Below are 10,308 nucleotides of genomic sequence, written 5' to 3'. Positions count from 1 at the left end.
CATGTTGACCAGGATGGTCTCGATCTCTTGACCTCGTGATCCACCCGCCTCGGCCTCCCAAAGTGCTGGGATTACAGGCGTGAGCCACCGCGCCCGGCCTGCTCCTGTGCATTTTTATGTGCGTTGCCTTCCCCCACATCACACACCGCTTCCCAACCAAGTTTTGCAGCCCTAACTGCCTCTCTACTGCGGACCTTTGGGAAGCAACTCCCCACTTCTGGGGCTTGGGCCTTGACTCTGTTTGGAGTACGTAGGCTTCTCCCTGAACTGCCCACACTCGTCGTGCCTGTGGGGACCCCAAACTCCAAAGTTGTGGGGATGAGCACCAGTTGGAAAGTTTGCCTGAGGTCTGGTGCGGGCTACTGCAGGCTTGGAGCTGGGGGCCTTGCATGTGCTGCCTTGCAAGTGTGACCTGGCCAGTGACCAAAACCTTTGGTGACTGAGGGCAAGAGCAGTGCACCCAGATTCTCCTCAGAAGTGAGACTTTCCAAGGACCAATGACTTCTCTGTGTTTTTTCATTTTTTCTTACTCTGTAGCTATGTCTCAATCTCACCATGCAAGGCCTTCCAGATTAGTCAGGAAGATGTAAACAAAGAAAAGCAGCCAACTATGATAGACTACTAAGGCAGCCAACAAAAATGTGACATTGAATGATACCAGTGGTTCTCCCAAAATGTTTGCTTGTGACTGTGCTCCTTTGTCCCAAAGAACATGCCCCAAAGTTACCTCTCAAGAAAACCCCAGCATTCAGTTAGCAGACTTGGCCTCAAGAGTAGAATCTAAGTGATCTGATTCTTACCCAAATCCCAGTAATAATGAATGTGATTGCTACCCAACCTTCAGTCTAAGGTTCAATTCAGGTACAACCTTATTAATTGCTTGGCTCGTGGTGGGGCAACTTCTACTTCTAATAAAATTCTTCTTGGAAGGCTCAAAACAAGTGACCCTTGGTGCTAAACCAGATCACGTGAACTTCAGTGCTACTGGAAATCCACAGGAAGTTCCTGATACCACCTAGGTCCTAGGACAGGTGTTTGGTGATATCCGACATCAATTGGAAATTTTAGGGGCTGATCCAGGTCATGGTGAGGCCCAGGGTGAGAATTAAGATCCATCAGAGATTCCTGGTGCTATTCCAGTCCAAGGAGAGGCCTTTGATACTATTTTAGAGCAATAAGAAACTTGAGTGGGGGTGTTGTTCTAGATGTGCCTGTCTTCCTTTCTGTTCCTTCAAATCCAATTGCTACCTTAAAGCTCCTTCCCAATGGCCTGGGCCCCAAAGCACTGTCTCATACGGACTTGCAGTCCAGAGTGCTATACATATTTTTGCCCTTTTGCTCAGGACACACTCATCAAGCTCAGAAAAATTCATCACCTCCAGTAACAGGTATAAACAATGTAGAAACTGAGAAGCAGGTTCATATAAGCTTCCTGCCAGCTAAAACTAAGGGGTTCCCAATACCCCCTGAGAGAAGACTCTTCCATGATTCACTGGGTGTTGCTCAACTTCCTGTTTACAGCTTTGAAGGGTCTCTTGATGATCTGATTTAGCACCAAGGGTCACTTGTTTGTAGCTTGTCAGGAGGAATCTGGAGAGTATCAAGGAAAACAAGTGGCCCCAGATGGAAAAGCAGCCCAAAGTTTTAAAGGCAGATTTTGATGACCAATCAGTAAATGGCTCTGAGTCAGATTCCATGAACTACATTAGATGTGGCATGGGGAAGAAGAAAAATTGGAATCGAACCCACATCCTTTTGAAAAGGTAACTAAGAAAGCAAGCATGACAGGCATTGAGGTGGAGAAGTGAACACACAAGAAAAATCCATTTAACTGATCACATCAAAGATTTCAGTGTGAATGTCCCAGAAGCTGAAAAACCAAAAAACTGAGGTTGACAAATGAAACAAACCTCCAAAATTGTTTGTACAAACTAAGAAACAGCGTGAAACATGTATACTATTTTTCAACTGAAAAAATCTGTCATTTAAAAAATTCAATATTGAGGAATTTGGCAGGACATTAAAAACAATTCCTATCAATTCCTAATAGATGCTGCAAACTATCAGTGCTGTGAGCTCAGTTGCTGCTGATATGAATTGTGATCATCTCAAGGGGAGAAATCATGTTTTAGCATTCCAGTAGCCTGGCTTTCACTGCAATTCCATCCCACATTCTTCACATTCCAACAGAAGTTGTCATTTTAGTATACACAATGAAGGTGCTCAACCAAAAACTGAGGATATGCCAAGAAATGAACCAAAATATGGATCCAGTTCAACCAAGTCTCTTATCGTTAATGGATAGGAGATTAACACTGCATCAAGTGGTAGCCAAAGTCAGAAGGATGAAGAATACCAATTAAGTCAGTTCAGAGGAAACAACAGCCAGTTTGCTAAATAACTTCAAAGCTATCCTCTATACTAAGAAGACCTCCAAGACCCAAATTTACATGGAGAGTCAAACCATCACCGTCCTTCTTTGGGAAAACAAATCTCATGCAACATGGTTCCCAAGAGGAAAACTATGCTATCTAAATCATCTATCAGCTTAGCCACTAACCCAAGCATCCACAAAGTCACATGAATATTCAAAAGTGAAACTCATTCTTTTTATACCAACAAAGTTATCTATGACTGACACCAATACAAGTATGGGTCCAGGGATAATTACTCTTGACAGTTCTGAGAATTTGCATGTTGACACCAAGAAATAATGAAGCGAGGTATTGTAACCAGTCACTGGACAGCAGCAAAAATCTGGACTCAGATGATGTGTCATGTCAGGATGCAGCCCATACTTCCATTGAAGACATTGCAACACAGTTGGGACAACTTGCTTCAATAAGAGTTCAATCACGCAAATTTTATCCTGTGGTTTTACAAGTACACCAACAGCCTTTTTGCATATAATATACAGCAAAACCACCATCAGCAGAAGGGCACAATACAACAGAAACCACCTTCAAGACTACAAAATCATGGTTCATCATTAAAGCAAAGGAACACAGCCCAGAAAAGTCAAAATCCACCCCATTAGGAGATTGGGAAAAGAGCCCACAGTTGTAATGAAGAAAATCAGAAGTGGGCAACGTTGTCCTATGCTTATGGCACTATTTGACTTTTCAATGTTATCCAAATGTCACATAATTTTGGGCAATTTTGTCCACATGATTTTCCTACTGTATTTGGGAAACTTTCTTCCTGAACGAAAATATGGAAAGCAGTGGCTCAAATGAGGTTCATTATACAACCCAAAACAGTATTTCCTCTACTCAGATAAAATTAGAGATATCGTAAACCAGCAGCGAAAAAGATGAATGTTGAACCATTGGATTCACTCAGCTTATTATATCTTAAAACAGAATCCAACAGGAAGGCATTCACTGATAAAGCTTCTAATTCATAGATTCAATTAATGGTGAATGCCAACCAGAAAGCCCATCCTTTGACCCAGCCCTCCTCTGCATCTAGCCAGTGTGCTAACATGGTGGCTGGCAATGACCAAATACTGTTTCAGCAGGTTAAGGAGAAACTCATGCATCAGCAATTGCCAACATTGCCTGGTATCTCTCATCCAACACCCTTACTGGAGTCAGCACTAACTCAGGAATGTAAATGGAGTGTGTTCAGGTGGAATTACATTGGTTTCTACCAAAAGTGAAAAGGAAGCCTGTTCAGTGTTGGAACATGAGTTGTCCAGTGGGCAATGCACAGAAAAATTTCAGTCATTACCCCATAAACTTTACTAACACTAGAAAAGCCTAGCGTCTATATCTAAGGATTCTGAACCGCCCACCTGCAACTGTCTTTTGGTATTACTCAGTCAAGACAAAGGTCCGTATTATATGTACCATGGGGCAGGACCACGTGTTTCTGCTGTCAGGGAAGTCACGGAGATTAGGTATGATCAAAAAGGAAACGCAGGAAGGATAGAAACAGTTTACACTGGTAAAGAAGGGACAAGATGTCATGGGTGTCTAATTGCCTAGTTTTAAGAAGCAGTGATTAAGAATTCTTTGTCTGGTCCAGCAGCATACAGGCCACCACTGTCCAACTGCTATGATGGTTGTACTCATGGTATGGGATGGCATTCCTTTTCCAATGGCTGACTGCTATACAGAGCTCAGAGAATCTCAAGTCATACAATGGGCATTCTACTGACTGAATATGTACCCTCAATGAAAATCGTACCTGTACCTATCAAGGAATATGATCCAGAGACTTGTGGAGCTTCATTCTCTTAGTTGTTCATGGAGAATGTACTTGGATTGTTATAAGTTATATTCAAGTGTTTCTTTTGTGTGTTTAAGGGAGAACTTGGAACAATTCTAAATCTTCTGGGGCTTGGGCTTCTACCAAACTTTCAGGTTGGCTACATGGTTAGCTCTAATTTATAAGCAGGATGCTGCGGTAGCTTACCTGAATTTTTCAGAATCATGTGGAATATGAAAATGTTGCCAGAGAATGTCAGCTTGGCAGCAAGGAAGGTCATCCCTTCTCTGGGGTCACCACTTGCCTGGACTTCTGTGCTCATCCCCACACGGACATTCACAACACGATTACTGGGAGCATGGTGGTTTGTACTTTAACTCGAGGAGATAACTGATCTTTAGGTGTTATTCCTCAAGAAGAGCAGCTCCGTGTGCTACCTCTTTATCAACTTTCAGACACACATGAGTTTGGCTCCAAGAAATGAATGGAAGCTAAGATCAAATCTGGGGCCATTGAGGTCCTGGCAGCCTGCCACAAAAAAAGAATGTTTGTCAGCCTATTACCCGTTCTCGTAAGAAGTGTGCTGTGGTGACAGAGGTTCTTGCACATAAGGGCAGTGGAGAAGAAACCTATTCCCCAAATCAAGCAGAATAACTCATCGGCAACAAACACTAAGGCTTGGTCATCACCAACCTTAGGGAGTAAAACATACCACACAACCTGAGGTACAAAGTGATAGTGATCCCCACTTTATCTTAAAACGTTCAGACAACACTAAAACCTATTCGCTGATGCCATCTGCCTTTTCACCCAGTTGAAGGGGCATCTCCAGGCTTCTCCTAGTCCCTGAAGACTGCTTCAGCCACACCAACTCCATGGTAGAATAATGCCACAGCCTCGTGCGTGTTTTAAGCAGCAGCAGCACTCCCCACTGCATGACACCCTTGGGAACACTCAGTAGTGCCAGTGCAGCTGCTGCAGAAGGCCCTCGCATTTCACAGCCTGGTGAAGTTACTCCTCTCCCCACCCTGTCTGCCTCTGTGACAGAGCCCCTCATTAATTCTGGGCCTCCTACTGGTGTGACTGAGCCACTAAAGCCTCATCAGCCAAAGTAGCAGCCCTCCTTTCCTAACCTCTCAAGACCTTGCCTCTTCTCCAATGGAAGATGAACAGCATTCTGAAGCAGAGGAGCCCCTATCTGATGACCCCTTGTCACCTGCAGAGGAGAAATTGCCCCACATTTTTGAGTATTGGTCAGTGAGCACATCTTTTTGGACGCAAATATTGGTGGAGTGACTATTGCACCTGTTCACAGCTCGATCTTGATTTAGTGAACTTGGTAAGAGCTGCAGGCTACCATTCTTTGAATACCCCAATCATAGTTATCCAGTCTGCCTTTTTTTTGCAGCACAAAAACGTGAATAAGTGTCAACATTGTTTTGAACTAAACAACTTTGGGGTTAAAGAAGCTATGAATAAGAAAATGAAGACCTCAGCAGAAATACCAGGCAGCTCACCTCATGAAGATATGGAACTGTCCAGTGAAGGAATTCAACCAAATTTCTCATAAAGCATTAACATTAAACCATGACAATGTTGTCACCGTGTCCCCTTTTGCTCTCAACACACGAAGCAGGGCCCTATAACCATTTGGTCTGAAGGCTTGTCTCCCCCTGTTAAAGCCATTAACGGCACGTGGGAAAAAAACCACCGCACTAGCAAAGGCATGTTGTCATTTACTACGTCTTCCTCTCATCCATTTCACCTCTGAGGTCATAATATTAACGAATGGAGTAGGTTTTCTTAACTATTTTGACAATTGGTAGGCACATATTTAAGCAAAATAAGTTTCATCATTTTAAATATGTAAATGTTTCAGTTAGGCATTAACCTTGAGAGAATCATTCAGTTTGTTAATTCTGTTTACTATGAAATCTTTTTAAGATTTTACATCGTAGAATATGAACCTGTCAAAATCAAGACACAGTATTAACTCTTACACAGCTTCTGATGTTTAACCACATGCACCCACTTAAAAATAAGCTGCACTATTTTGTGGTGCCATTGTTTCAAAATCTGCCAATCATTGCTAGAAAACTGGCCTACTCTTTTGAAGTTATAAAATGTTTTCTCTCGAAGTATTTCTTGTAAAATAAATCATTGTTAGTAATGGTTGGAGGCTGTTCATATATTGTAAGTATTTTAAAAGCACATTCGGTTTTTAAAAGTAACTTGAAATGTAGTTTAAGATGCATATTTGCATACAGGAGAAGTTATTTATCCTTGCTGTATAGAGTTCCATGTTAACTGCAGTATGTATTCTAATCACATGGTTTGTGTTTTTCCTGTGTCCATTCAAGTGTTAGCAACTTGCAGTATATAAAATAGATTATGAGTTGTTGTCAATTATGATACTAGGAAGCGTATCACCAATATTAACATTTCCTTTGGGACTAGATAAGAGTGGTGTCTTCTGACTTGTTGAACCACCTCAGTTTAGTTTCATCCCACCATTCTCAGTATAATCCATGAGAGGTATTTCCAAAAGGAGATGATGGGACAGGATAGGTTTCAGCAGAGTCAAATGGTTCTAATGTCTCAAGGTGATAAAATATAAAAATTGAGTGGACAGATATCTGCAATGAAGTCTGACAGAATTACAAAAAAATTCTTGCTGAAATATTGTGAAAACAGATTTCCTGTTACCGTCAAATGCCTCCCCAAGCCCAAATCAAACAAGAGGAATTGTACTATAACATGGCTCTGTCCATTAAGAGCTATTTCCTTATAGCATATTAGAGTTGGGAAAATAACTCAGTTCTGATAATTGCATATGTTCTGGGTAACAGGAAAACAGGGATGAAGTTTAGTTTTCCCGTTTTTTTTCCCCCCTATTACTTTACTGACTCATTGTATTGCATAACAGAGGACCACCCACACATGTTTAGAACAAGGAGAACTTTCAATGAAATACTTGATTCTGTTAAGGTGCAGAGGTGCTGTAACATTCTAAGTGTCAGCTTCCTGGGGAGTATGGAAAATCTAACGGTGCTTCTCCCTTGGAACTGCCATAGAAAGCCCACAACCCCTAACATTTACAATTTTGTTTCAAAAGCAAACAGTTCCAGCAGGCTCTCTAGAGAAAGACTCATTGTAACTTATTAAAATATATGGTACGAAATCTCTTTTGAGCTTTTGACCAATCTAAGGGATTGAAGGAATTGTAAACAAAATGTTCATTGTTCGACCAGACCATCGTGTACAAGATTTCTGCTTGTGGAAATGTAAAATAGGGTAATTCATTGACTTATTTTTTTAAACATGTCTATTTTGTGAGCCTAAGTTTTCTTATACAGATAAGTATATAAATAAGTGATTGTTTATGGTTCAGCTGCTTCAGTAAGTTATTTAATGCTATGAGACAATCAGATACACCCTTGTGAGATTGTTTTAGATTTTAGGCCTCAGCCTCCACTAGAAATAATTTCTTCACTAAATTTAATGGATAAAGTTTCATGGGTCTTTATGCCTCCACTCATCTATTCATTCTTCGAGTCTACACTTATTGAATGCCTGAAAAATCTGTCACCTGTTTTTGAATCACCACCTATAACATAGTAATCTTTTAAAAAATTCCCGAGGGTAGTTTTTATTAAATAGCAAATTATCTTCAGAATAATCCATGGTAACATATGCAGCAATTCAAATTGATCTGTCTCTATAGGTTTCTTAGCAATCTAGATTTGAAACATCAATATTAGTTTGTGGCACTGTTGGGATTTGTGATGCTTGTTGCAGTTTGCCAAAACAAGTATATGAAAATATCAACTGAAATATTTCCATTCCATTGTTGTAAGTATCATGAATGGACGTCCTAAAGTAATTACCCCACTGTGGGAACAAAATTGGGTTCCTACTTTGTTGGACTAATTTTAGCAATTTACCATCTTATTTCTCTGCCCTGTGATTTTTGAAAAGCTGTCAATGTTCTACAGCATTGTGAATGTTGCTAGCTACAATGCTTTTAGAATGCGCTTTCTCATGAAGCCAGGAAAAATTTGTTTGAAATTTAGAAAAAAAAAAAAAGGAGTGAAGGACAGAGGGGCCAAGTCGGCCGAACAGAAAAAGCTCCTGCCTTCCTTTAGGCTTCACATACACAAACAGTTTTGGTCAGCTTTCATTTTTCAAAAATCACATTGTTGCCACCCTCTGCAAGGTCCGTTCCCCCTCTGGAGGTCCCATCTTTAACAGTCCAAGACTTTGCCTCGTGACTGACCTGCAAATTAGACACTTCAGCTCATCCAGTAAATTGTGGTCCCCTTTCCAGCGTCCCAACCATCCCACTGAGCACACGTTAACACATGCTCAAGTGGGCTTTGGGATTTGCAGGTGCCCACCTCAGACACTGCTGTGGGGCTGGAGCCCAGGGGTGCTCCCACTCCCACGAGGGGGTTAAGCACACACAGCCTCCAAACAGTTGAGCCACACCCTTGTCACACATCCTGATATGGGGGTCAGGGAACCGTTTCCTCTGGGGGCTTCTCTGGGTTAAAAAAAATAGCAAGCTGAAACACACAACTGTCAGATCTCTTCATACCCTGCCAACTCTTTCTTGTAAGTTAAAGGAATATTGGCTTCCCTTCCCTTCAGGGGTCTAGCTGTCACAAGGGACTGGTTAAAGCCCTGGGGCAGCCAAAGTTATTCTTTTGCTGGAAGACTCCAAGACGGAACTTCATTGGCCAAGAGCCCTAGACTTTTTATAGTATCTTTTGGTTCACGATTTGAAATGGCTGCTTCTTCTTTTGTAATGTTAATTGTTTTGCTTCCGACTGCAGCAATGATAAATGATGGCATTTGACTCAGCCAAAACGTGCAGTCACAGCCAAGTGGTCTCTCCTCAGAGGTGCCATCCCCAGCTTCATCAAAACAGCCGCAGGTGCACATGATGCATGCTGGGAGGGAAGCCTCCCAGCTCAGGTGCCTGTGTGTCTGGCAGCACATTCAAACCACGCCCAATGCCAACAAGGGCAGGAGGAAACTACAGCTGTCACTGGGACCCTGCATAAAGGTTCTTTCCCCAGACCTCCCCTTTTTGCCCCTTAAGCCGTTTTTCCCTTCCCCATTTTTTCCCCACTTCTTTAAGTGAAGACTCCTTTCCCCAGCACTCTGCTTAGGATTTAAAAATGAAGGGGTGGCCCCTACTGGCTTATTGCAAATTTGGCAGGGCCCATTTGGGACCCACATGGAAGCCCTCGATATATTTTGTCCCAAACTCAATTCCAGGCTTCAGGCTGAAGCTCTATTAAGGAAACCTGATCTGAGGAATCCAAAGCCAGGTGACAAAGTAAATAGGCAGAACAAATGCCTGATGACTAAACCCCTGCTTCATGGAAGGAGGCCATGGTCCATAACATAGACAAGGCTCAGGAAACAAAGGTCACAGACAGGAGGGAAAGTAAAGGAACAGGTAAGGGTGGATAATTCCTATTCTCGGTGCTCCCTGCTTCACTGTTGTAGGTTGCAATAGCACCCATGGTGGCATTTGTCAAGCATCGCTTTGACTTGGTGACAGAGGAATGTTTCTTTCTCACACCTCAAGTTTTTGCTGAAAGAAGGGGAATGAGGAATGCCTCTATTTCCCTTTTTTCCAGAATGGGCAAGCAGTTCTCTTCACCACCCCAGCTTATACTCCTCTGGATTCTATCCTGAACCATGCAGACTGCTTTAACCCTCATTATCTGGAGGAAATATGCCTCCATCGCCCTCTGCACAAAGGTTTGGCCAAATTTTAAAGGGCTGGCTTGGCCTCTGCAGTCATACTATCAGGAAGTTAGACCTTTTTATATAGGGATGAGGACAGATGGTCTGCGGCTTTACATGTACAGACTTTCTATGTCTTGCAGGGTCATGTAGAGCTTTGCTAACCATGTAGGGTTAATGCAGCCCTCCTGTTTGCCATCTAAGAAAATGCCACAAGGGGCCATCCCAAAAAACACATTTGAGGCACCACCAGCAATCTGCTCCATGTCCACCTTCCTTATCCACCTTCAGTTTCTCCTGCCCTCTCCTAGAAAACATCACATTAGACAAGCCCCA

General features: G+C 42.3%; 1 pseudogene; it reads left to right on the top strand.

Annotated features, from left to right (window-relative positions):
* Nucleotides 1-5,871, top strand: part of LOC108307406 — an 8,341-nt pseudogene extending 2,470 nt beyond the window's left edge.
* Nucleotides 5,872-10,308: the final 4,437 nt, after the last annotated feature.

This window comes from Cebus imitator, unplaced genomic scaffold, assembly GCF_001604975.1.
Source record: "Cebus imitator isolate Cc_AM_T3 unplaced genomic scaffold, Cebus_imitator-1.0 Scaffold79, whole genome shotgun sequence".
Lineage (NCBI taxonomy): Eukaryota > Metazoa > Chordata > Mammalia > Primates > Cebidae > Cebus > Cebus imitator.
The sequence above is the reverse complement of the archived record's forward strand: the minus strand, read 5'-3'. Positions and strand labels throughout refer to the sequence as shown.